At 37.4% G+C, this 26,046-nt stretch overlaps 1 pseudogene; it reads left to right on the forward strand.

Moving 5' to 3' along the window:
- LOC145169202 (proteasome subunit alpha type-6-like) lies at window positions 1-26,046 on the forward strand (annotated as a pseudogene).

Raw genomic sequence — 26,046 nt, forward strand, 5'->3', positions numbered from 1 at the left:
ATGGAAGATTACAACCCCACCAAATGCCCAATTGATCAGAAAGTGCAGCTAAGAAAAGATGAAGATGGTAAGTTCGTCGAGCCAAATGAGTACATAAGCATTGTGGGAAGCTTACGGTATTTAACACATACCTGTCCTGATCTATCGTTTGCAGTTGGTGTTGTAAGTCGGTTCATGGAGAAACCAACTGAAAAACACATCCAGTTGGTAAAAGGTATCATTAGGTATGTAAATGGCACCTTAGATTATTGAATAGTCTATTCCAAAGGAGAGAAAGAAATCAATATTGATGATTACTCAGGCAGTGATTTGGCGACGGATGTAGATGATAGGAATGTTGGGTTTTGTATACTACAACATCCTATGGTGCACATAGAACCCTAAAAGCTTTGGATCTATGTTTTCTCTAATTATACATGCAATATTGTTTCCAAAGCAATAAGCCTACAAATAGCATACAATTGACATAAACATCATATAAATGAGTTATAGAATTACCTCTTTGTTGTAGCTTGTAGTTTTGGCCTTTATGAACTTAGTGCCCCAAGTGTGACACCTCAAATGGTTCACAACACACCTTGGACAAAGGATGACTTTTGAGAGAATATTCTTACACCAAAATCGGCTCAATGATCTCCAAGAACACTAGTGTGTGATTTTGGATGCTAAGGGGCTTCTTATATAGTGTGGCAAGATTAAGGTTACATCCATGCAAACCCTAATGCCCATGACCTTTCATATTACTTAGGATCCATGGGTTAAACCTCCATGGACTATCCATGGACTACCATATTGGTTTAGCCCATCCTAAATAACCATTGGCCCACACTATAAGAATCATTGATTTACCAAATCAATCCTCACATATTTAATTAGTCTCTTTTGATCACTAAATTAATTCCAAATTAATTCTTGATCAATACTAATTAAATAATATGATTTCATATTAATATATTAGAACTTATAATATAATAATAAAACATAATTAACCTCTTCTCAAAAGTCCATCCTATCAAATTGTCGTGGTGATATGCAACCCAAATGGACCATGCTACTCTCGGATCAAGTACATGCCAATTATAGTTATGGGCTTAGACACCTAATCCAACAAGGAAAAGTATTGGCGGTGTGGTATTCTACATCAATGAGAATGTAGTTACATGGGTATCTTAGAAACAACGAAGTGTTGCTCTATCCTCGTGTGAAGCAGATTTTATGGCAGCCATCATGGCAACATGTCAAGTTATTTGGATAAGACGCCTACTCACTGAGATAACCAGACAAACAATAACACCTACAATTCTGCACATTGATAATAAGTCAGCCTTAGACCTCATGAAAAACTCGGTATTTCACGGGAGGAGCAAGCACATCGACACAAAATTTCATTTCATTGGAGAATGTGTGGAAAATGGTGAAGTAAAGGTGACTCATGTTTGCAGCAAGGAGGAAAGGGTAGACATTCTTACAAAAGTTATAGGAAAAGTGAAGCATAAAGAGATGAGGGAACTGATTGGAGTTAAGCAGGTGACCAATTCTAGATTAGGGGGGAGATTGTTGACTTAATTCAGAAATTTTTTGTGTGATTTTTAATTATTGCTAAAAGTTGTGGTCAAATTAGAGTTTGAATAAGTCTTAAGCCATGTTGGCTATAGTACCGAGTCTAGAGGATAGTGTGGAGTCAGTTTCCTTATTTTTCTACATTTGTTTAGTTTAAAAGGGAAAAGTGTACGTTGGTGGTATTGTCCCATCCTGTTTAAATGTGAAAGTGAATAAAGGTGCAACTTTTGCCCATTTTGTTCCATGTCCCCTGTTTTGTTTTAATTCATAAAACCTTTATACCTCTTTAAGCCTCCTCTGTAATACCAATATCTCTTGCACTATCCCTCTTGATCCATCTGCCATGCTACCGGAAAAACAAGAACATCTAGCAACAGATGTGACCGATATCACCCCTGTACACACCCACATTCAAATAAACTCGACATCTTTCAACATTGATTCATCAGAGCAGATTTCCTCCCAACGAGTTTCATATCTTGCAGCTCCCTCTCAACTCTTTTCTCTTTCTCGTTTGTCCGGCGAGATCACATCTTATGACATCCCCATTTTCACGGACAGAGAAGACCGATTTGTTTATGCTTATTTAAAAATCAGAGTATCCTTTTTAAAGAATAATATTGCGGAATTTGTTCCCAGAAAACATGATAATGATGTTATCAAAGAATTTCCGAAGAAATGTATTTTATTTATATTAAAACATGTGGGATGTCATCGTCAATACAGAAACATAAGCATAACGAAATATCACAAGCCTTACAGTAGTTAAACTAGTGGCTTAAAACTCCATGAATCTCTCAGCAGAATGTATCTTTAATATCGCTACCTGTGATACAATAAACTGAGTGGGTCAGGTTGGGAAACCTGGTGAGCACTTAGGGTTTTCAACCCACAATAATATAATTATTATGTTTAATCATCAAACAATTAACCCAATTTTCCATCCCCATTATCTTCTTATCCTTAAGGTTCTACCCTAAGAATCATATATTCTACATTTGTTTATTCCTAAGGATTGTCCTAAGAAATAGGCATGAAGTCCATCGCTGCCAGGGTTTATCTAACATGCACTAAGTCCATAGCTTCCGATGTTATCTATTAGGCACAACTGCCAATGTTATCTATTAGGCACAACTTCCATTGTTATTTATAAGGGATAACTACCAATATTGCCCATTAGGCGCAGCTGCCAGGATTTCTAGAGTATATCTGGTGAACTTGTAGTTCAAAGGTGATCTATTACGCATAACTGCCAATATTATCCATCAGGCGCACCTATCAGGATTTTTAGAGTACATCTGTCACACCCCCAAACCAGACGGCGGAAACGTCCGGGGGTGGAGGACTTCATTTGTAGTATCACAACACATGCATCATAGTAATAAAAGTACAAACAACCATTGTATTTAAAAAGTATAAGTATTTACATGTGTTCAATCATTGTATATTGAAACCAAAATAGTTATACAATAGAAGATATGACTCAAAATAGCTCCATCTTCTCAAAAAGCTCGGGGAGTACCTGTGTATTATTTCCATGAGAATACAAGTAATTTGAAAAGGGAGTATCAACATAAAGTTGAGTGAGTGCATAAGTGTTTATGTTTAAAAGGGTGTCTATGTATCTTGCATATGTAAACTGTTCCAGAAAATCCTATATTTTCTGTTGTATATGAAAAGTAGTTTTATTCCCATAAAATCATTCTATTTGTAAACCAATGTTCTGTATTTGTAAAACTTGTAACTGAGAGTGTGCATGGCTTCACCAGCTGTTATTGAAAACTATATTGAACCATTGTAGTTTGTATTCTGTAAACTGGTACTTTGAAGGCGTACTTACGTTTAGTTGATTATACACTAACGTATTGTTAATATCTTTTTAGTGAGTTATTATAACCATACTAAGACAGGATAGCCTGAAACAAACGCTTTGTGGGCGTTTAAACTGTTGATAACAATTGCCACTCATTGGCGTGTATGCCTGACTGTAGCTAGCAGCCTGAGTGCGGGGTTGTCAATCCCGATATAGATCTACACACAACTTGTTTCGATCCCCTGGCTAGAGATTCTGGTTATAATGTCAGGACTTTACCTTGGTTGTCTAAATGAATTAAACAACCTGAATTGAATGACTCATAAAAAGCATATAAATGTTACATGTATATTTGTCATGAAAACCCAATCATTCTGAAATAAATGATTGACAGTATGTTCTTGAATTAGTATTCCGAACATGTATTTGACAAGTGCAAACCCTTGATTTGTTCTGAATCAAAACCCTTGTTTCTTGTAAAACAGTGTATTCTAGTATGCTTGAATCATTAATTATTGTTCTATGTGTCATAAATTATACCTATTATAATTTATATGTACTTTTTGAATCGGTATTTAACTATTTTTGCATGTAACCCCTTGCTCAACATGTTACAAAGGTATTTGAACTGATGAAATAACTTTTATATTTATATACATACACAATTCTATATATAAGTAAAATTTAAACGACACTCGGACAAATAACCGGTACTATAAGCCCACATCCAAACAAGGAAAAGGACCCAGAATGAGTTATCAGTCCTAAGCCTTTTAAATCTTATATATATATATATATATATATATATATATATATATATATATATATATATATATACATATATATATATATATATATATATATATATATATACACACCAATATGAATTTTGGGGAAAAATATAAGTTTATAAAAGAGTTTAATGTTTTGAGTATTTTTGATGATTTAATGTCGTTTTATCATGATTTTATAACACAAAGTTCTTGTGTTATGCTTGTATTCCCCCCCCCCCTTAAGACAGTAGAAATTATGAAAATACGGGGGTACGAACTCACTTGATAGGTGGTGATTCGGACAGCGTTTCGTTTCCCGGAAATGAGTTTATTTGACGGAAAACCGGCTTTAATTGGGCAGAGTTTCGACTGGAGAGAGGTTAACTTCTCGAGAATTTCGGGGCTTCGAGGCTTGCTTAGGGTTTGAGATATGATATCGGGGCTTTAGGGGTTGTATATGAGTTTGTGGAAGTGAAAGAAGTGAAAATATATGGAAAATGAGGTGAAAATGTGTAAAAATCCGGAAGGTCTCGCATGCCTTATATAGGCCGAAGCCTCGGATCCGAGGCTGTGGGAGGCTGCCGCGTGTTCGGACAGGTGGCGAAGGGAAGTGGCTCGCTTCGGACAGGTGGCTCGGAGGTGTTGGCTTCGGAGTGGACCAAACTTCGGTCCAATGAGGAGGTGACACGAGTGTCCGAGGGGTGTGTCCTGCGAGGGTGTCGGAAGGTAAGTGGACCGCGGCCTTGGTCGAATCAAAACGCGCCATGCGAGACTTCGGTCCAATCAGCAGACGACACGTAGCGGACACGGGGAAGCCTCGCATGCGAGGTGACGTGGCCGAAGGTCAGCCATGCGAAAATTCCCGGTTTTCAACATTTCTCGATTTTTGTGCCAAAAACTTACGAAAATCATAACTTTCGCATACGAGCTCCGTTTTTGACGTTATTTATATGCACGCGTAGGTAAAATTATACTCTACGACTTTCGTTTAGACCTCGCTGACTAATTTTGATTTTATTTTTAATATTATTATTTTTAACAGACCGGGACAGGAAATCCGTTAAAAATTCATAACTTCTTCATCCGACGTCCGTTTTTGTCTGTCTTTTTACCGTTGTACTACTATTGACGAGACCTTCAATCCTCGTTTAGGTTGTGTCGGCTAAAAATCACTCGATCTCTATTTCGAGTTTTTAGCTGTACACTGCTATACTGAAAGTTAGAAAAATCGTAACTTCCTCATACGAAGTCAGATTTTGCCGTTCTTTTTATGAAAGTTCTCGGTTTAACATAAACTACAACTTTCATTTAGATTGTTATGGCTAAAAAGCCTTTTATTGAAAATTCAGTTTTTACACTGAAAAGTGTTTTGCCGGTTTTGTCGCGGATCTTCGATTGGTCATAACTTCTTCGTTATAACTCGGATTTTAGTGTTGTTTATATTTTTGCAAACCTTGTTACAATCTCTTCCACTTGGTTCATCCTAATCGAGATTGTTTAATAATTTATTTTTGAGGGTCAATTATGTAAATATACACAGTATGCTAAAATTTCTCTTTATTGTTTTAAAAAGAACTACAAATTGACCTACATTATTACATAGGTTTGAAATAACGGTTTGTTACATTATCCCCCCGTTAGAGAGAATTTCGTCCCGAAATTAGCATTACAGATAGGCTAGGGAAAAGATGTGGATATTTCTGTTGCATTTGATCCTCTCGTTCCCAAGTGAATTCAGGTCCCCGTTTTGCATTCCAGCGAACCTTCACTATCGGGATACGGCTTTGTTTGGTTTTCTTAACTTCCCTGTCTAGAATCTCTACGGGTTCTTCCACAAAGTTGAGGCTCTCGTTTATTTCGATTTCCTCGAGTGTGATCACAAGAGTCTCGTCGGATTGACACTTTTTCAAGTTCGAAACGTGGAAGGTAGGATGAATGTTACTTAGTTCTTGGGGTAGTCGAAGTTTGTAAGCTACATGACCGATTCTGGCAAGAATCTCGAATGGTCGTATGTACCATGGATTCAATTTGTCACGCTTTCCAAAGCGTATCATTCCCTTCTAGGGTGAGACCTTTAAGAAGACGCGGTCACTAACCTGGAATTCCAAGGGTTTTCTCCTTTTGTCAGCGTAGCTTTTCTGTGTATCTCTGGAAGCTTTAAGTCGCTCCCGAATTTGTACGATTTTCTCGGTGGTTTCTCGAATAATTTCCGGACCAGTGAGAACACTGTCAGGAGTTTGACCTCTAGCTAGCTGCGTGTCACCCACTTCAGCACAACACAGAGGGGATCTGCACTTGCAGCCATAGAGGGCTTTGAATGGAGCAGCCTTTATGCTAGTGTGATAACTGTTGTTATAAGAGAATTCAACAAGGGGTAAATGAATATCCCATGCCTTTCCAAAGTCTATCACGCAAGCTCGTAACATGTCTTCTAATGTTTGAATCGTCCTCTCACTTTGTCCGTCGGTTTGTGGATTGTAGGCTGTACTCATGTCCAGCCTAGTTCCCAAAGATTTTTGTAAAGACTGCCAAAAACGAGAGGTGAATCTACTATCTCGGTCCGAAATAATAGATATTGGCACACCATGCAGTCTAACAATCTCCTTGAGGTAAGTTCTTGTTAGTTTCTCCATCATGTTGGCTTCTTTTATTGGCAAGAAGTGTGCGGATTTGGTTAATCTGTCGACGATTACCCAAATAGTATCATAACCACCCGAAGTCTTGGGTAAATTGGTTACGAAATCCATTGTAATCCGCTCTCACTTCCATTCAGGGATTTCAGGTTGTTGTAAAAACCTGAAGGTTTTTGGTACTCTACCTTGACTTTGGCACAAGTAAGGCACTTGCCCACAAAGGTAGCAATTTCGGCCTTCATGTTAGGCCACCAATATAGTTTCTTAAGGTCCAGATACATCTTGTCTAAACCTGGATGAATGGAGTATTGGGTTTTGTGTGCTTCATTCATAACCACGTCTCTGTAACCACCGAACTTTGGTGTCCAGATCCGGTTCATGAAATAACAGACTCCATCATCCCTGACTTCGAAGTTCTTATCCATTCCTCTCAGGGTTTCACCTGCCATGTTTTCGGGTTTCAAGGCTTCAAGTTGAGCTTCTTTGATCTGTGTGGACAGATGTGAATGGATTGTCATGGTCAACGACTTTACCCCGCGTCCCGAGTATTCTTTTATGCTAAGGGCGTCAGCTACTACGTTTGCTTTACCAGGGTGATAAAGAACTTCACATTCGTAGTCGTTCAGTAGCTCCACCCATCATTGTTGTCTCATGGTCATCTCTTTCTGATCGAAGATGTGTTGGAGACTTTTATGGTCCGTGAATATTGTGCATTTCGTGCCATATAAGTAATGTCTCCAGATCTTCAGAGCAAACACCACCGCTCCTAGCTCAAGGTCATGTGTTGTATAGTTGACTTCATGCGTCTTAAGCTGTCTTGAGGCGTAGGAGATAACCTTTCCTCTTTGCATAAGAACACACCCAAGCCCTTGATTTGAAGCATCACAGTACAATACAAAGTCCTCTGTCCCTTCGGGTAGAGACAAGATCGGTGCACTGCACAAGGCTTGTTTGAGCGTTTGGAATGTTGTTTCTTGTTTTTCTCCACAGCTAAAGGTTACACCCTTTTGCGTCAGGGTGGTAAGAGGCTTAGCTATTCGAGAGAAATTTTGGATTAATCTGCGATAGTTGCCAGCAAGACCTAAGAATTGTCGGATTTCTGTAGGTGTTTTGGGTGCTGGCCATTTTTCAATTGCTTTGATTTTGGAAGGGTCCACATGTATTCCTTCTGAACTGACCACGTGACCTAGGAATTCAACTTTCCTAATCCAAAACTCTCACTTTGAAACTTTGCATAGAGTTTTTCTGTCCTAAGGGTTTGTAATACTCGACGAAGATGTTTGCCATGTTCCTCTTTGCTTCTTGAGTAGATAAGGATGTCGTCAATGAAGACTATGACGAATTTGTCCAGGAATGGACGACACACTCTGTTCATTAGGTCGATGAACACAGCAGGTGCATTCGTCAATCCGAATGGCATCACTATAAACTCGTAATGACCATAACGAGTTCTAAACACGGTCTTGGGAATGTCTTCCTCCAAAATCCGTAACTGGTGATACCCGGATCTTAAGTCTATTTTTGAGAAGTAGTTCGCACCTTGAAGTTGGTCGAACAGATCGTCAATGCGAGGCAAAGGATATCTATTCTTGATGGTAAGTTTATTCAGCTCGCGGTAGTCTAATCACATGCGGAATGATCCATCCTTCTTCTTTACGAACAAAACTGGTGCTCCCCAAGGTGAGAAGATTGGTCTTATGAAACCTTTGCTAAGGAGTTCGTTAAGCTGGCTAGATAATTCTTGCATTTCAGAAGGTGCAAGACGATAGGGGGATTTGGCTACAGGGGTAGCTCCGGGGATTAAGTCGATTCGGAATTCGACTTGTCATTCGGGAGGTACTCCTGGAAGATCATCGGGAAAAATATCGGGAAAGTTGCAGACCTCAGGAATGCTCGCGATATCTTTTATTTCTTGCTTTTTGTCTACCACGTGAGCTAAGAAAGCACAGTACTCTTTGCGAAGGTACTTCTGTGTCTTGATGCAAGAAATGATCTGAAGGTTCGTTCCAGGTTTGTCGCCATAGATAATAAGAGTTTCATTAGTTGGCAAGTTCAAACGAATAGCTCTTTCATAACATAGGATGTCGATATGGTTGGGGCACAACCAATCCATACCTATTATGATGTCAAAACTTTTGATAGAGACCGGCATAAGATCTATTGGGAAAGACAAGTCGTTCAAGGTAAGGATACATCCTATGTATATATCATTGGTGGATTCGGATTTCCCGTTAGCCATTTCTACTGTGAAAGTTTCATTTAGTGGTTGGGAGTTTTGATTTAGTAGATGTTTAAAATTATGGCTCACGAAGCTCCTCTCAGCACCATAATCAAATATAATGCATGCATAAGTATTGTTGAGAAGGAACATACCCGTGACCACTGCAGGGTCTGCCACTGCTTCTTTATGACCCAGTGCTAGAATCCTCCCAACTCCACCAGCATTTCCAGCTTTTGGATAATCTTTCTTGAAATGCCCCACATCACCGCATTGGTAGCATGCTTGATCTACTCCAACGGCAGGTACTTGGTTAAGTGGTTGAGGTGGTATTCTACAGAATCGGGCAGTATACCCTTTCCTATTGCAGTTACGGCACTGCATTTCTTGGCAATTTCCATTATGGTGAAAATTGTACTTGTTGCATTTAGGGAGGTTACCAGCATAGGGCTTAGTTGTCGCAAGGTTATTAGGGACAGCAGCAAGTACAGTAGCAGGTATGGTAGCAAGTACAGTAGTGGCATGGACTGCCACTACTTGTTGCTTCTTTGCAGGTTCCAGGGGAGATTTTCCCTTCCTCTTGTTCCAACCCTTCTTCTTGCTGTTGTTGTTGTTCTCCTTGGGTTGTTCTGGAGCAGTAACCACAGAGTTTTGACGGGCTCCGTGGTCGATAAGAGATTGTGCCAGCTCTTTGGCACTGTCAAAAGTAAGAGGCTTCGAAGCTAAAACACTTGACTGAATTTGGGGCGACATACCACAAATATATCTCTCAATCTTTTTGCTCTCCATAGGAACCATATCCGGACAAAGAATTGCCAGATCACAGAACCTACTGGTATAGGTTGATATGTCAGAACCAACCATTATAAGACCCTAGAGTTCTTGCTCCAGTTTCTGTATTTCCCCTCGCGGACAGTATTCCCGTATTAACATGGATTTTAGGCTCTCCCAGCTGATAGAGTTAGCCACTACCAGAGTAAGTGACTTAATGTGGCCATTCCACCACGTTAGGGCCTTATCTGAAAAAGTACAGGCAGCAAATTTAACTTTGCTACCCTCCGGACAGGAGCAAATTTCGAAAATTGCTTTTGTCTTCTCAATCCATTGCCTTAAAACCATTACTCCTCCAGTTCCATTAAAGGTCCTGGGTTTGGCGTTCGAGAAGTCTTTATAAGTGCACTCTCGTGAGTGCTCATGTCTCTCGCCATGGTTAGAAGGATGTGCACCAAACCCCGACCCACTAGCACCAGGAGTATTGATATGAGACATGGCAGCCGCTACAGCCGTCGTGAGCGCTGCTTGAAACATAGCATCGTCGAATTGAGGAGGTGGTGGTGGGGTCGATGCTTCATTGACATGTCTTGGATTTCTATGAGGAGGCATCTTTTCTATAAAAGTTAAAAGATAAAGGATAGTGAGATATCAAGAATGAATATGAATTTGATATCTCTAAACTAAACACTTAATTCAACATGAATCTTGTAAAGAATTGGAAATAGAAATCCACTGCAAGTACAACTTGCAACAGGATAATATGAAATTGAATGGTTATTTTTCAAAGAGTATGAATGTACATGTCGATTGTATTGGTATATTAAGTACATAAGGTCCAGAAAACTTGACCTTAAAGCAGGACTATAATATACCCCAATACTGAGAAAGCGTCGACATCAAACCGACCTACCGAAAATAAAACTTCTGCGGTCGTATTGAAAGCATGAAAAATAACACTGGAACATTTCTGTGATCCAAAACTTTGGAATTGGATGTTTATGAGAATTGTAATAACTCTTGTTGAAGTAAAGTTGGCCGTCTTGCTGACTCCAATGGTTTATGTATTGGCCCCACTCGGGTATTGGTTCTGCTTCATCTTGCCTCAGGGGACGCTCCCCAAGGTTGTAGACTTGTGGCTCTGTATCCGTACCACTTGATTCGCTGTCTTCATAGGGTTCTTCATCTGAGTCTAAGATCCATCCTGCATTTTGTGGATTGTAGGGGTCCCCAGGTAAATTGTGTTCAGCCATAGGTTCTATATTAGAGGTAAGGTTAGTAAAATACTCTCTGTAGTATTGTAATCTTTGTGTTCTGTTCTATAGTTCTTCTGAATATGTATGGTAAGTTTTAGACATGTCGCAACACTACTATCACTCCCAAACACATGTTGGTCATATCTCAAATCAATATAGTTGATCAGGCTATATTAATTCCAGATATGATTACATAACTGCCCAGGTTTGACTATAGTGTGCAACATCCAAATACTTTGAAGTTCTTATGACTGTGATACTGTAGTTGTAGGTATGAGTGTTAGTATACTTCTTGTAAAAATACTTAAATCTTTAAAAAGTATACTTGTAGTCATAGCTCCTAGCCCCTATGTATTTATAGTTTGTATATCTTTTATGGATTGATATACTGAGTTCACTATAAACAATGCTATGATACCAATCTGTCACACCCCCAAACCAGACGGCGGAAACGTCCTGGGGTGGAGGACTTCATTTGTAGTATCACAACACATGCATCATAGTAATCAAAGTACAAACAACCATTGTATTTAAAAAGTATAAGTATTTACATGTGTTCAATCATTGTATATTGAAACCAAAATAGTTATACAATAGAAGATATGACTCAAAATAGCTTCATCTTCTCAAAAAGCTCGGGGAGTACCTGTGTATTATTTCCCTGAGAATACAAGTAATTTGAAAAGGGAGTATCAACATAAAGTTAAGTGAGTGCATAAGTGTTTATGTTTAAAAGGGTGTCTCTGTATCTTGAATATGTAAACTGTTCCAGAAAATCCTATATTATCTGTTGTATATGAAAAGTAGTTTTATTCCCATAAAATCGTTCTATTTGTAAACCAATGTTCTGTATTTGTAAAACTTGTAACTGAGAGTGTGCCTGGCTTCACCAGCTGTTATTGAAAACTGTATTGAACCATTGTAGTTTGTACTCTGTAAACTGGTACTTTGAAGGCGTACTTACGTTTAGTTGATTATACACTAACGTATTGCTAATATCTTTTTAATGAGTTATTATAACCATACTAAGACAGGATGGTCAGAAACAAACGCTTTGTGGGTATTTAAACTGTTGATAACAATTGCCACTCATTGGCGTGTATGCCTGACTGTAGCTAGCAGCCTGAGTGCGGGGTTGTCAATCCCGATATAGATCTACACACAACTTGTTTCGATCCCCTGGCTGGAGATTCTGGTTATAATGTCAGGACTTTACCTTGGTTGTCTAAATGAATTAAACAACCTGAATTGAATGACTCATAAAAAGCATATAAACGTTACATGTATATTTGTCATGAAAACCCAATCATTCTGAAATAAATGATTGACAGTATGTTCTTGAATTAGTATTCCGAACATGTATTTGACAAGTGCAAACCCTTGATTTGTTCTGAATCAAAACCCTTGTTTCTTGTAAACAGTGTATTCTAGTATGCTTGAATCATTAATTATTGTTCTATGTGTCATAAATTATACCTATTATAATTTATATGTACTTTTTGAATCGGTATTTAACTATTTTTGCATGTAACCCCTTGCTCAACATGTTACAAAGGTATTTGAACTGATGAAATAACTTATATATTTATATACATACACAATTCTATATATAAGTAAAATTTAAACGACACTCGGACAAATAACCGGTACTATAAGCCCACATCCAAACAAGGAAAAGGACCCAGAATGAGTTATCAGTCCTAAGCCTTTTAAATCTTATATATATATATATATATATATATATATATATATATATATATATATATATATATATATACCAATATGAATTTTGGGGAAAAATATAAGTTTATAAAAGAGTTTAATGTTTTGAGTATTTTTGATGATTTAATGTCGTTTTATCATGATTTTATAACACAAAGTTCTTGTGTTATGCTTGTATCCCCCCCCCCTTAAAACAGTAGAAATTATGAAAATACGGGGGTATGAACTCACTTGATAGGTGGTGATTTGGACAACGTTTCGTTTCCCAGAAAGGAGTTTATTTGACGAAAAACCGGCTTTAATCGGGCAGAGTTTCGACTGGAGAGAGGTTAACTTCTCGAGAATTTCGGGGCTTCGAGGCTTGCTTAGGGTTTGAGATATGATACCGGGGCTTTAGGGGTTGTATATGAGTTTGTGGAAGTGAAAGAAGTGAAAATCTATGGAAAATGGGGTGAAATGTGTAAAAATCCGGAAGGTCTCGCATGCCTTATATAGGGCGAAGCCTCGGATCTGAGGCTGTGGGAGGCTGCCACGTGTTCGGACAGGTGGCGAAGGGAAGAGGCTCGCTTCGGACAGGTGGCTCGGAGGTGTTGGCTTCGGAGTGGACCAAACTTCGGTCCAATGAGGAGGTGCCACGAGTGTCCGAGGGGTGTCCGAGGGGTGTGTCCTGCGAGGGTGTCGGAAGGTAAGTGGACCGCGGCCTTGGTCGAATCAAAAGGCGCCACGCGAGACATCGGTCCAATCAGCAGACGACACGTAGCGGACACGGGGAAGCCTCGCATGCGAGGTGACGTGGCCGAAGGTTAGCCATGCGAAAATTCCCGGTTTTCAACATTTCTCGATTTTTGTGCCAAAAACTTGCGAAAATCATAACTTTCGCATACGAGCTCCGTTTTTGACGTTATTTATATGCACGCGTAGGTAAAGTTATACTCTACGACTTTCGTTTAGACTTCGCTGACTAATTTTGACTTTATTTTTAATATTATTATTTTTAACAGACCGGGACAGGAAATCCGTTAAAAATTCATAACTTCTTCATCCGACGTCCGTTTTTGTCTGTCTTTTTACCGTTGTACTACTATTGACGAGACCTTCAATCCCTGTTTAGGTTGTGTCGGCTAAAAATCACTCGATCTCTATTTCGAGTTTTTAGCTGTACACTGCTATACTGAAAGTTAGAAAAATCGTAACTTCCTCATACGAAGTCAGATTTTGCCGTTCTTTTTATGAAAGTTCTCGGTTTAACATAAACTACAACTTTCATTTAGATTGTTATGGCTAAAAAGCCTTTTATTGAAAATTCAATTTTTACACTCAACAGTGTTTTGCCGGTTTTGTCGCGGATCTTCGATTGGTCATAACTTCTTCGTTATAACTCGGATTTTAGTGTTGTTTATATTTTTGGAAACCTTGTTACAATCTCTTCCAGTTGGTTCATCCCAATCGAGATTGTTTAATAATTTATTTTTGAGGGTCAATTATGTAAATATACACAGTATGCTAAAATTTCTCTTTATTGTTTTAAAAAGAACTACAAATTGACCTACATTATTACATAGGTTTGAAATAACGTTTTGTTACAACATCTGGTAAACATGTAGTTCAAAGGTTATCTATTAGGCACATCTGCCAATATTATCCATTAGGCACAGCTGCCATGATTTTCAGAGTACATCTGGTGAACAAATAGTTCAAAAACACCTACAGGTTGCGAGCCTGCTAGCGTTCCACTGGACTATCTCGAATTGTCTGTGGTTGTTATCTATACTCTGCTAGATGACCGGATCAGCGTTAAAGTCAAGGCTTCTCATCATCTTTCACCTCTCACCATCTATATCATCTTTCATTTATCATCATCTATATCATATTTCATCTACCCATCTTTACCCAATATATTTTAGGTATAAAAATACATATACATTTTAAATCAAGTAAAACATGTATAAATCATTCATCTAGCATATATATTAGGAACATGGATAATAAGCACATATAGCATGTATTATTATTAAATACTTCATATTTATGTGTAAGATGAAAGTAACTATGCACTCACTTGTTAAAGTGACGACTCGAAATTCAGGCAGCGCTTCGCTTCTAACAATTGTCTTTTCCTTTGACGAAACCTAGTATCATTATTAGTAATTCTTTGTCTAATATTTATTGCGACTAATTATTAGTCTAGATTCATCATTAACTCAAAGTCTACTTTCATGATCTATCAAGTAAGGAACAACTAGGTATGATCATATCGGAGGTAGGGTATGTTTGGTATACGAAGTATACTGTTTGGAAATCCCACTTTAAACACCTCACTAAATCACAGACAACACATCATCCCCGTAAGTAGATCAATCAGTTTAACGACTTCGAATCACTGATAAATCTTGTTTATAGGTTCATAATAATGACAATGAACTTAAACATAAGTTATACTTAAAGTATGGTAAGCATAACTCACTTACAAGGGGGTTTAGCGAGGAACCGGGCTCTGTGGGGGCAGAACTTCTGAGCCGAAAGCTCTTCTTCTCGTAGCCTTATAGCGCTCCAGGACTAACTACTAACACCTAGGAAGTGCTAGAGTAAAGGTCTTAGGACCATGGGGGGTTTGGGAGAGAATAGAGTTGAAAGGTGTGAAGAATGGAGTGTTTTTCGGCTCCATTTATAGGCTGTCAAGGGACCTCTCATGTCGTGATACATGTCTCTCACGTCGTGAGCTTGCGTAGGCACCACGGCTTCGCCTGGTGCTGACACGTGGCACAGGACGCAGGCAAAACAACTAATTTTAAAAAATTCATAACTTTCAAATACGAGCTCAATTTTTGACATTCTTTATATGCACGTGTAGATATTGACAAGATCTAAAACTTTCCTTTTGACCCCATTGGCTAATTCTCGACCGACTTTAAATTTAATAGTCTGAGAAGATTCCACTGTTAATGACCGTGTAAAATTCATAACTTTTACATACGGACTCCGTTTTCGACCGTCTTTTTATCGTTGAATTCCTATTAATGAGATCTTCAATTCTCATTTAGATCATTTCGTCTAAAAATGGACCAATCTAAAATTCGATTTCTGAGTTGTATACTGCTACACTGAAACTTCGAAAAATTCATAACTTCCTATTATGAAGTCAGATTTGGACGTTCTCTATATGCACGCTCTCGGTTTAATGAATACTATGACTTTTGTTTATATTTCTAAGGCTAAAAAGTATTTTGTCAAAAATTTAATTTTTACGATATGCGGAGCCGTGCTGGTTTAATCGCAAAACTTCGATGGGTCATAATTTCTTCGTTATAAATCGGATTTCGACGTTCTTTATATGTACGGAATCCTTGTGACATATACTATACATTTGGTTAAGATTATTTATGCTAAATAATCGTCTATCAAAAAGTCATTTTTAACGCTTATTATCTCTAAATTATCTAACACGAATCTGCGGGCGTTACAATTATCTCCCCCTTAGGATGATTATGTCCCGTAATCATCAACAAAACAAGGCTTGTACAATGACCCCATAAGTTATATTTTCATCCTAGGTAATAACCGTAACTCTTATGTCCTTTTAAGTGAGTACCTAACTCTTCGACTTCTTGACTGCTGACGGTGCTCAATCTTGCGTCCGCTCTTCATACTATGTTGGACTTTCAATCGTAACCTTCGATTTACAAAATCGATCCTTATTGGAGACTCCTGCTTCTTCTTTACTTAAGATAAGTTATTTACTTCAATTACCGTAACAGGCCGATGAGTCGTGTTCTAATGACCTCTTATCGTACGATGCAATGCTTACACTCAGGTCTTTTAGAGTCAATTTCTAGAATGGAAGATACCTTCCTTCATGTTCTACTGTGATATAATCACATTCTAGCTTGCAGTACTTCTAGCTATAAGCTTCTTACTTTAACGGCGATCGCGATATTTCTATTAATCGTTTTGATTATCTTTTACTTCAATCTTCTGGCTTAAGTCGGATGCTACTTCGAATTTGGTTCTCTGAACCATGTAACATACATATCTTATCCAGACTCGATTTGATATGACCACTAAGGTCAAAATAGCAATCATCTTCCCAGTCATTATCGAAACAATGGTAACAACATATGTAACGCCCGTGTTTCTGTCTAAGCATTAGTATGATGATGTAATAGTTAGGGTCAACAATTGTAACCTATTTTGAAGTAATAAAGAAGAATTATTTGAGTATTATGTGATTTATGTAATTTTACATGCATTATACTTATTTATAACGATGTAATAAAATAGTGATAAAAATAAGCGTCAATAATAAACTAATAGATAGACCCAATATCTATGAAGAATGTTGAAGTAGTTGTAACAAGGATTTTGGGGATATAAGGAACGATGAAATCCGACTTATAACGAAGAAGTTATGACCTGTCGAAGTTTTGCGGCAAAACCGGCATGACACCGGGAATCGTAAAAGGTGAATTTATGATAAAATATTTTTTTGCCTTAGCGATCTAAACTAAAGTCGTAGTATACGTTAAACTGAGAGTGTGCATAAAAAGAACGTCCAAATCTGACTTCGTATGAGGAAGTTATGATTTTTCTAAGATTTAGCTTAACAGCACAGCCCAGAAATCGAATTTTAGACCGGTCGATTTTTAGCCAAAAAAATCTAAACGAGACTTGAAGATCTCGTTAATAGGAGCTCAACGATAAAAATACAGTAAAAAACAGAGCTCGTATGCGAAAGATATGGACGAAACTTAGTCCTTACTCTTCGAGCGCGGTAAATTCGATACAGTTTTGTAAATCTGAGATAGAATGAGAATTAGCCGACGGGGTCTAAATGAAAGTTGTAGTACTCGTAAATACCAATGCGTGGATATAAAGAAAGTCGAGAATAAAGCTCGTATGTTAAAGATCTGAACGAAACTTAGTCCCTACTCTTCGAGCGCGATAAATTCAATACAATTTTATAAATATGAGATGGAATAAGAAATAGCCGATGGGGTCTAAATGAAAGTTGTAGTACTCGTGAATACCAACGCGTGGATATAAAGAACATAGAAACGGAGCTCGTACGCGGAAGATACAGACGAAACTTAGGGTCTACTCTATGATCAAACCCCTATAAATAGAGGATGAATTCTTCATATTTTATTACACCATTCCTCTAAACTCTCTGTAGAATCCTTCTTTCTTTCTTGTTCAATTTCTCCTGGTTTTAGGTTGTGATAGAGAAACTCTGAGTCGTCAAAAATCCGACGAAAGAAGTTTTTAGAGTCGGAGTTCTGCCTGCGTAATTTCCCGGTTTTCGTTAAAAACCCGGTAAGTTAAGCTACACTATTCTGTTTTCAGTGTAACTTATATTTATGTCATAAGTCGTTATTATGAACCTATAAACAATATATGTGCTAAGTATTATAAAATATAAAGTGTTATTATAATATCTTTTAAATACTCGCGGTACGAGGAATCTGGTTTGAAGGGCTGCATAGGGTTGTTGGATTTCAGAAGTGTTATATTGCCAAAACGGTCCTGACCTCCGGTGTTTCATGTTTGGCCCCTGTCTGTACATAGTGTTTGAAAAGTATTGTTTAAAACTTATAAAATAATAACGCTCGTAAATAGTCGTGATAAATATTAGACTAAAATCTAGTGGTAATAATACTAGGTTTCGTCGAAGTAAAATATATTATTAAAAGCGAAGCGCTGCCCGAGTTGGGAATCATCACTTTAACAAGTGAATGCATAGTTACTTTCATCTTACACATAAATATGAAGTAATTAATATAAATTACGTGCTATGTGTGCATATTATTTGTGTTCCTGATATCTATCTTGGATGAACGATTTATACATGTTTTAAATGATTTAAAATGTATATGTATTTTATATCTACGAATATGTTGGGTAGAACATGGGTAGATGAAATAGTTGATGTGTGTTGAAATAAAATGATGAGAGGCCTAGTTTTCTACGATGATCCAGTTATCTAGCGAAGTATAGATGACGACCACGGACTATTCTAGACAGTCTAGTGGAACGCTAGCAGGCTCGCAACCTGTATGTGTTTCTGAACGATGTGTTCACCGGTGTACTCCATCCCCCCTCACGGTTGCCTTACAGACATATATCGCTGAGGAATCCCCTTAGCAGTAGTGTCCATCCCGATGAAAATCCTTAAGCTAGGTCCCTTGAATTAGATGCTTTCAGGACAGAAAGTAAGGATAACGGGAATGGGTAATCGGGTTGATTAATGTGATGAAACTAATAAACTTAATTATTGTGGGTTGAAAACCCTATGTGCTCAACAGGCTCCCAAGCCTGACCCACTTAGTTTCTTGTATTACAGGTAGTGGCACAAGAGCATAGATCTGATGATCGGATGAGAGTTTATGGATTATAGGCCAGTAGATATAAATAAATGTTGTAAGGCCTATGTTGTTTCGGTTTATGCTTTTGATCTGTATTGACAATGACATCCTGAGGTTTTAATATAATGAAATACATTTCTTTGGAAATGCTTTGATAAAATCTTTATCATATTTTTGGGAACAAATTCCGCAACACTTTCTTTAAAAAGTTACTCTGATTTTCAAATAAATCATAAAAAAATCGGTCTTTTCTGGCCGTGAAATTGGGGATGTCACAACATACATGAACAAAGCGGAATCAATTACTACTGCCTTGGTAACCTTGTGACTTTCCCTAATCCAAGTGCGAGTCTTGTGCTACCGGTAGTATAGGCCTCTACTACCTTTCACACCTACTCATACTCGTCCCAAGAATTTCCTCGCAGTACCCAAGTTCTTATTTCCTAAATCACAAAACGATTTAACACATACGAATGTGTCCAAATAATCCTAAAATTTTCCCTAGACTCTACTAGGACTTCTTCCATGTGTATCTTCAACAACAATTATGATTCAACTCGGTTGGTGGTGGAAATACCAAATGATACGACAACTTCAGGAATTACACCAATCGTTCTATCATCCCGCCAATCAAATGTGTATATTTGGATGTACCGTACTCCTCTAGACGTACTGTTATTTTATCGGATGCATTCAAAGGCAAGATACCACTCTTACGATATCTTCTTATACGTGTCATTCACTATCGTAAGCCTTCTCATTTACTCAGTTCGCTATGAGTCTTCACCATGACGTTATGTTCACGAAAGCATGCGTTCAGTGTATCGGGACGAGAATATAGATAGAGAAGGTTTATACGTGTAATCCTCCTTATTACTCCAAAAAGTTACATGCCAGTTCTAATATTGTAATTAAACGTTCAGAAATCTGAACACATAAAATTTTAAGATCCGGTCGGCAATAGACCATGAATCTGATCAAATAATAGCATGATAAAGCATATAAGGCTATAACATAAATCATTTAGCACATAAAAACAATTTAGGCATCTAATCCTAAAGTAAGATAGTGCTTGTGTCAATTCAGGTGTACTACCTAAAATATAATAGACACACTCCTCACGTTCATCGCTTAGCATTCTAAGTTTAAGTCTAGAAATAAATCTTTACTCCTAGTTCGCTTAAACTAATGCTCTGATACCAACTGTGACATCCCCATTTTCACGTCCAGAAAAGACTGATTTGTTTATGCTTATTTAAAAATCAGAGTATCTTTTTTGAAGAATAATATTGCGGAATTTGTTACCAGAAAACATGATAATGATGTTATTAAAGAATTTCCGAAGAAATGTATTTTAATTATATTAAAACATTTGGGATTTCATCGTCAATACAGAAACATAAGCATAACGAAATATCACAAGCCTTACAATAGTTAAACTAGTGGTTTAAAACTCCTTGAATCTCTCAGCAGAATGTATCTTTAATATCGCTACCCGTGATACAATAAACTGAGTGGGTCAGGTTGGGAAACCTGGTGAGAACATAGGGTTTTCAACCAACAATAATATAATTATTATGTTTAATCATCAAACAATTAACCCAATTTCTCATCCCCCTTATGTTCTTTATCCTTAAGGTTCTACCCTAAGAATCATCTATTCTTCATTTATTTATTCCTAAGGATTGTCCTAAGGAATAGGAACGAAGTCCATCGCTGCCAGGGTTTATCTAACAGGCACTAAGTCCATAGCTGCCGATGTTATCTATTAGGCACGACTGCCAATGTTATCTATCGGGCGCAACTGCCATTGTTATCTATTGGGACAACTGCCAATATTATCCATTAGGCGCAGCTGCCAGGATTTTTAGAGTACATCTGGTGAACACGTAGTTCAAAGGTTATCTATTAGGCACAGCTGCCAATATTATCCATTAGGCGTAGCTTCCAGGATTTTTAGAGTACATCTGGTAAACACGTAGTTCAAAGGTTATCTATTAGGCACAGTTGCCAATATTTTCCATTAGACGCAGCTGCCAGGATTTTGAGTACATCTGGTGAACACATAGTTTAAAAACACCTACAGGTTGCGAGCCTGCTAGAATTCCAGTGGACTGTCTCGAATCATTCGTGGTTATTATCTATACTTTGCTAGATGACCAGATCAACGTTAAATTCAAGGCTTCTCATCATCTTTCACCTCTCAACATCTATATCATCTTTCATCTCTCATCATCTATATCATATTTCATCTACCCATCTTTACCCAATATATTTATAGGTATAAAAATACATATACAGTTTAAATCAAGTAAAACATGTATAAATCGTTCATCTAGCATAACTATCAGGAACACAGATAATAAGCACATATAGCATGTATTATCATTAAATACTCCATATCTATGTGTAAGATGAAAATAACTATGCACTCACTTGTTAAAGTGACAACTCAAAATTCGGGCAGCGCTTCGCTTCTAACAATTGTCTTTTCCTTTGACGAAACCTAGTATCATTATTATTAATTCTTAGTCTAATATTTATTGTGACTAATTATTAGTCTAGATTCATCATGAACTCAAAGTTTACTTTCATGATCTATTAAGTAAGGAACAACTAGGTAGGATTATATCAGAGGTAGGGTCCGTTTGGTATACGGAGTATATTGTTTGGAAATCCCACTTTAAACACCTTACTAAATCACAGTCTAGACATCATCCCCGTAAGTAGATCAATCAGTATAACGAATTGGAATCACTGATAAATCTTGTTTATAGGTTCATAATAATGATAATGAACTTAAACATAAGTTATACGTAAAGTATGGTAAGCATAACTCACATTCAAGGGGGTTTAGCGAGGAACCGGGCTCTGCGGGGGCAGAACTTCTGAGCTGAAAGCTCTTCTTCTCGGGGTCTTCTGGCGCTCTGGGACTCGCTACTAACACCTAGGAAGTGCTAGAGCAAAGGTCTTAGGACCTTGGGGGGGGGGGGGGGTTTGGGAGAGAATGGAGTTGAAAGGTGTGAAGAATGGAGTGATTTTAGGCTCTATTTATAGGCTATCCAGGGGTCTCTCACGTCGTGAGCTTGCATAGGCACCAAGGCTTCGCCTGGTGCTGACATGCGGCACAAGACACAGGTAAAACAACCAATTTTAAAAAATTCATAACTTTCGAATACGAGCTCAGTTTTTAACATTCTTTATATCCATGTGTAGATATTGACAAGATCTACAACTTTCTTTTTGACCCCATTGGCTAATTCTCAACCAATTTTAAATTTAATAGTCTGAGAAGATTACACTGTTAATGACCGTGTAAAATTCATAACTTCTACATACGGACTCCGTTTTCGACGGTCTTTTTATCGTTGAACTTCTATTAATGAGATATTCAATTCTCATCTAGATCATTTTGTCTAAAAATTAACCAATCTAGAATTCTATTTTTGAGCTGTATATTGCTACGCTGAAACTTCGAAAAATTCATAACTTCCTCTTATGAAGTCAAATTTGGAAGTTCTCTATATGCATGCTCTCGGTTTAATGAATACTATGAATTTTGTTTATATTTCTAAGGCTAAAAAGTATTTTGTCAAAAATTTAGTTTTTACGATACACGGAGCCATGCCGGTTTAATCGCAAAACTTCGATGGATCATAAGTTCTTCGTTATAAATCGGATTTCAGCGTTATTTATATGTACGGAATCCTTGTGACATATACTATAACTTTGGTTAAGATTATTTATGCTAAATAATCTTCTATCAAAAATTCATTTTTAACGTTTATTATCTCTAAATTGTCAAGCCCGAATCTGCGGGCGTTACACAACTACCGGAGCTGGTGATCAGAAAAGTTCATAGGAAGGCTACATATCAAGTATCAATATCTCTCTGTTGCACAACAATAGCACACACAACTTTTGTTTTATCGATAACATAAGGGTTTGGGTTTGTTTCTTTATTGAGAGTCCGAGATTCCTATGCAGGTTTAAACAAAAATGGAGTGGAGTCTCGTTCTCCCTGTTTCGGGAAGAAGGGAACAACATGTGGTTGGTTTTCCGAATTTGGAAAGAAAGACCCATCGAGTTCCATCCTTTTACATATTTAACCCCTAAATCTAGTTTCTATTTAAATCGAGTTTCTAAAATGCACATTTAGTCTCTTCCAATCCACTTTTCCTTTATTAAGGTCATTATTATTATTATTATTATTATTATATATATATATATATATATATATATATATATATATATATATATATATATATATATATTAAAGTTATGAAGAAAAGGAACAGTAAAGTTCCTAAGATGTTGGCAAAAATGGCCCCTGTTTATGTGTTTGGTTGCAATTTCGAGTTCGTGGGCATTTTATGGACTTATCAACATTCTCAGATGTTTCTCGATTTTCTCCACCGCCTTATCTTCCTTCTCTAATAATATCTCTTTCTTTCTCTTTCTCTTGCTTTCTGGATGGTTCCATCCACTGCCCTAGACGGCGTCATACCGCTGTAGGTAATCGATTCTTCCAGTTTCTTCCTACCACCGTTCCTTATCCAAACCATCTGTTCTTTTTCCTCTTTCCTCGGATAACAAACCTTCCGTTCTTTTTCCTCTTTTCTTGGATAATGTTCATCGCCACAGCCATCCAACAAGAATCAGTGCTCCACCAAATTGAGGTTAAACAGATGAATAAATTGTTCAATTTTGGGGTTTTATTGAAGCATCTCGGATGAAGATATCCGCTCTCCACCGTGTGCCGTCGCCCCCCATGTGAAACCTTCGACCGGTGACCTTCGCACCCAACAGTTACAGGTTCTTCCTTCCACCGACCTTCGCACCCTACAGTTACAGGTTCGTTTTTCTTCAACTTTTTTCTGTTTTCGTTTCACGATGTCTCACCTCCCCCTTCTACATAGCTCTTGCTCGATCGAGTTCTTCCGACAGCGCAGATGTTTCCACTCTACCACACCACCGACTTCATGTTTGTTCTTTGCTTCCATATGTTTCGTTCGTTCACCACCTTCCTGATGAAATTGTACATCTAAACCGTTCATACAGTGCAGTCGATCATTTGGTAAGGTTTCGATTTTCGATTTTCACCATCGTTCTCGACTTCTTCTTTTCTTTCTCTTTTTCTATAGTTTGATTGATTAGTTTTTTGAATGATACAAAATCGAGTATATGAGATTTGATTGTAGCTCTTAGGATGCATACCAATTGCTTGATAAAATGATTGAAGCAAGTTTTTCAATTTTTTTTATCAGATGATAACAACCATAGGCATGGGGATGGGATTGTTAGGGAGTGATGCAGAGGGTTAAAGATCAGCAACTTTCAACATCTACAAAACCACCAACCATTGTAATTGCACCCCAAGTGTTCGTTAAAATGCACAGGTTAGTTATTATTTTCATTGTATGTCCCAGGCAAAACATATGCTGAACTGTGTACAAAAAACTTCATTTCACCACTTGAAGATTTGATTCCCTTTTATTGTAAGCTCTTGGATCCAACCAACCTTACAAATCTTTTCCCTGTCACCAAGTTCCTTGGATTGTTAGCTAGTGGAACTACAAGTTATTTTCTCAATGATTTGCAGCCTCAAATAAAATATTTTTGTGTAAGGCAAGAATAATAACTAATAAATAATGTTTTGTACATATTTTCAGCTGATGCAAAGACATTGGTTCCACAGGCAAGAAATGAAGCAGCTGAGTTTCGTTGTAAATATGGCTATGAGATGGATGTTTATGTATTAGCAAGATGGTATTAATCCTACAATTTTTTTGAGTTCCGTTTATCAGATTATGTCATATCATTTTTTATGTTGATAAATCTATATGTTGCAGGATTGCTGACAAATCACAAGTTTATACTCAACATGCTTACATGAGACCACTTGGAGTAGGTTAGTTTCTAGATGTGAAGTTGTTATTAGTTGCTTATTTTTGTGAATGTGCATGATTTTATTGATTTGTTTGAACTTCAGTGGCTATGTTGTTGGGTATTGATGATGAGAATGGGTCTAAACTCTTCAAATGTGATCCAGCAGGTCACTTCTTTGGACATTAGGTGTGTGGAATTTTGTAATGGATTTTGAAAAAGATATAAATTTGTTATCTGATGTAGTTTTTGAATTTTGTTTGTAGGCAACAAGTGTTGGATTGAAAGAGCAAGAGGCTATTAATTTCCTTTAGAAGAAATGGAAAAATGACACCCTCAATTTACTTATGATGAAACTGTACAGGTGAATTACTACACTTTCTTTGAGTTGCAACTATTGTGTAATTGTATTTAACATTGACATATGCTTGATGCATTCCATGTTTGACTGTAGACTGCAATTTCTGCTTTGCAATGATGCAATCTGTTCTACAAGAAGACTACAAGGCCAATGAGATTGAGGTTGCAAATACCGGTTTGGAGCTGAACCATCAGAAGTGTATCTATTTCAAATCGTTGTTTGTTGCTTTCTTTCCATTTCTAGGGCAAAAACAGGCGACTGTCTCTGTTACTAATTTCGTTCTTCATCTGCTAATTCTATTGATTTCTTTTTCTATTACGTTGGCAGTGATAATAAATTAGACATAATTAATCGGCTTGGTGTGAGATGTTATCCCAGGAACATGTTCCAAAGACCCACTTCAAACACAAGGTTCATTTACAGTTTTTTGTTAATTTTTCCGTTTTTTTTTTCAATACCTACTGAAAATGAATCAGTACCTGTTGATTTTGTTTTTGACCATCTAATGCCAGAAAAATCCTTAATAGTTTGTTACTGTGGAAGATTTTTTTGGCAGGGAGAGATGACATTTTTTCATCCGTATTTAGGGGACTCTATACTGAAGACATAGATACTCCTACAACAGTGATCGACCAGGTAAATCATGCCGACTTTGCTGTATTATCTTTTGGTTTTGGTGTTTATTCAGGTGTGA

Source organism: Lactuca virosa, chromosome 1 (genome assembly GCF_052849685.1).
Source record: "Lactuca virosa cultivar CGN04683 chromosome 1, Lactuca_virosa_CGN04683_v6, whole genome shotgun sequence".
In the NCBI taxonomy this organism is placed as follows: domain Eukaryota; kingdom Viridiplantae; phylum Streptophyta; class Magnoliopsida; order Asterales; family Asteraceae; genus Lactuca; species Lactuca virosa.